This window comes from Sinocyclocheilus anshuiensis, unplaced genomic scaffold (genome assembly GCF_001515605.1).
Source record: "Sinocyclocheilus anshuiensis isolate Anshui unplaced genomic scaffold, SAMN03320099.WGS_v1.1 scaffold999, whole genome shotgun sequence".
NCBI classification, from domain to species: Eukaryota; Metazoa; Chordata; class Actinopteri; order Cypriniformes; family Cyprinidae; genus Sinocyclocheilus; species Sinocyclocheilus anshuiensis.
The window spans coordinates 846,804-849,954 of record NW_015544197.1 but is presented as its reverse complement, the minus strand read 5'-3'; the positions used below and the strand labels follow the sequence as shown (position 1 = coordinate 849,954).

The following is a 3,151-nucleotide window of genomic DNA, read 5'->3' as shown; positions in this document are numbered from 1 at the left end:
ATAAACCAAGAGGAGACTGGTTTTCCTTTGCTAAAGTAAGGAAACTTTGCTTCCTTTGCTCCTATTAAACAAACTCGTGAGTCGCGAGACTAGCATATCTCAGAGGTGCGCGTTTGCGCATACCTCATACGCCTTCCGCAGGAACGGATCCGCATATGACAGATAACGGAAGTGAGAGAAAAGTGTTTATTACGTTTGAAATTAAATTACAGAAGTGGTAATCTAAGAAATGAGAGAAATGAGCATCAAATATCCAATATTGACTGATGCCAGTTAAATAATAATAATAATAATAATAATAATAATTTTAAAAAACATAAGCAAACAGAATTTTGACATAAGCTGAATTTTCAGCAGCCATTGCTTACAGTCCACATTCTTCAGAAATCATTCTAATAAGCTGATTTTGTGCTCAAGAAACCTTTTTTGCTTAATATTTTTGTGAAAACCATGATACATTTTTTCAGGATTTTTTGATTAATAGAAAGTTCAAATAAACTATTTTAATTAGAAGTCTTTTGTAACATTATAATTGTCTTTCGATCATAAGTCAGAGTGGTTCTTCTCGTAAATATTAGTTATTAAAAATATTAGCCCTTTTAAACAAATCATTCTAAATAATTACATTAAACATCCATTAATAATCATTCAGTCAGTGTTATTGCTTTGGAGTCTAGGTGGTCTTGATTCAACTGGTGGACCGGATTGTTCATGTATTAACTGTTGCATAAATCCATATACGCTCACTACAATTATTTTCGGTGTATTTATAACTTTCAGTTGTCACACTTGTTCCAGACAGCACCTGACAGCACAGAGTCTCCATAGCAACAGAAAGAGGCACAACACTTTTTGATCCAACAGTAACCTACAGTAATAGTCAATATTCATAGAAAGTCTGCACTAATGGCAAAACGACAGTCAAAAGAGTGAGCATGGAAGACTAGGCTCAAAGGCAGGATTCATCTTTTAACTTTAAGCATCACTAGCCTGTCAGACATGTCCTCTTTTTTAATTCCTGCTGTTGGGATGTAGTTTGGAGTTCAAACTTTTTTGGGACGCTGGGGTGTGGGGGCGGCAGAGATATTCAGTTTGATGGCTGGTAGGCCTTGATGTTATTGATTAGAGATTCATATCAAAGCAGAATTCTGAATGTCGTCTTTGTAAGGAAACAGATAAATATTTTAGCACTTAGCTACTTTTAAGATGAACAATGTCTGTATTCTAGACATTTTGGTTGAAATGGAGATATTTGCCTTTCTGGCAAGAAAATGTCTTTCAGGAGAAAAGAATTGTGTTCTTACTTTTAGCTGCACACACAATAGAGAACAGTCTTCTATATTGGACTAAACGCTTGGATTATAGCATTGGATTCATGCTTTACCAAAAGATAAATCATTACAAAAACCAAAACTGCGTTTACTTTCAATAGTAAATAGAAACACATTCCATTTCAGCAATTAAACCCACAAATGACAGCTACGCTGACAATGCAACCCATATTATCACTGTAGAGTTAGTTAGCTGAAGTCTGACGATTTCAATAAGCAGCTATAAATCTCAAGACTGTCCAAAAACTATCAATACTGAGCGCAGCTTAACCACCTCCACATTGTGGTTTAAAAGTAGATGCAATAAAATCATCCAGAGTGCATTTCTGCTTCAGCCTGCTCTCAAATTTCTATTCATTCATTTTCATGCTATGGTTTCGATAAAGCAAATATATGAGTCTAAAACACATATTATAAATTCTTGAGACATGGACCAAAATACATATAAAATATATGTAAATATAAGTTAAAATAAATCTGCCATGTGTCCCATTGCATATCATTTGATTTTTCTCTCTATTTTATTAAAAATGCATTATCACTTACTACCTTTAAAAATCACCTGTTCTCAATACTTTATTATTGATTTAAATATATGTATATAATGTAAAGTAGCCTATATAATGGCCTGAACAAAGGTAAGGGATCATTTTTAAAATATACTTTTTTCACAAGTGTCTCTGCTCTTTGTCAACACTACCAGAATGAATGAATGAATGCTCTGTACATTACTTTAAATAAAAGCATCTGCATAATGCAAAACATTTACCTCCAACTATTTATCTGCCTTTCGATGCAAAAGATCATAAGTCAATGTAACAATCACGCATTCCCTGTATTAACCGGTAAACGAGTACACAAAGTGAATTACTGAACTCCGGTATAAGATGTACAGCATCACACAGCTATTTGAATTTAACAAGGCAAACAAAACACATAGCCAGCACTAATATTTCGTCTCTGTCGCTCTTGTAAGCAGAAGCCACGTCTCTAGGCACTACAATCCTCCAGCACACAGACCCTCCAGCCTATTTACTTCCGCATTCTTCAAAAGAAACACAACAGTGCAAGAATCTCGTCGGAATAACAACACGATCAGTTTCAGGAGTTCATATGCAACAAGTATCTACTAATCGTGTTCAAAGTACGCCAACACCTTCTATATGTTCGCTCTGGCAATGTTCCGGCTGCGGGGTAAATACACGAAACAAAGTTCGCCCCCTTCCTTTCCAGTAATCCCACACCCTCCATTTCAACAGCACAGCTCGAATCTCTCACAGAAGAACATATAGTTATCAAATATAGTTCGAGCTGTAGAACTCGAGCGCAGAAACGCCGCTGCGTTATCCTGGGCCTGCGATCGGCGTTTCGGCGCGTGGAGCCGCCCCTCGAAAGCTTGAATAGTTCTCTTACCTTGCTTTCTAAGAATCACAGAGTTTCAAATCCCCACTTAAAGTGAAACTTCTTTTTCCCAAATCTGGGAGAGTACCAGGCAGTGACGTCAGAGGGCGAAATTCCAGCCGGCAGCACACACACTTACACACACACACTTACACACAGAGTCACTGAAATTTGCCCATGTATGGCAGTCTCAGCCAGCACTCATGCAATATCTCTTCCTCATAACGGCTATATTTATCTTATTGTGCAAACAGTGTAATAACTGGGATTATTCATCATATGTTGGATGACAGTTTATTAAGGCCTGGACATTGTCCTCTTTGTGTCTGCTGCAATCTTTAAATTTAAGGGATCAATGTTACATTTTGTTACGGATAATATAATGAGATGCTTAATTTGATTCATTCAGTGATAATATA

General features: G+C 36.5%; 1 protein-coding gene across 2 annotated transcripts in view; it reads right to left on the bottom strand.

The window, feature by feature from the left end:
• LOC107696776 (lipoma-preferred partner homolog) overlaps window positions 1–2,868 on the bottom strand; it is a 222,268-nt gene extending 219,400 nt beyond the window's left edge. For both annotated transcript variants that reach the window (XM_016497272.1, XM_016497273.1), the window contains exon 1: window positions 2,745–2,868. The gene's annotated coding sequence lies outside the window, so the exon portion shown is untranslated. The remainder of the gene's footprint in view (window positions 1–2,744) is intronic.
• Between the last annotated feature and the right edge of the window lie 283 nt (window positions 2,869–3,151).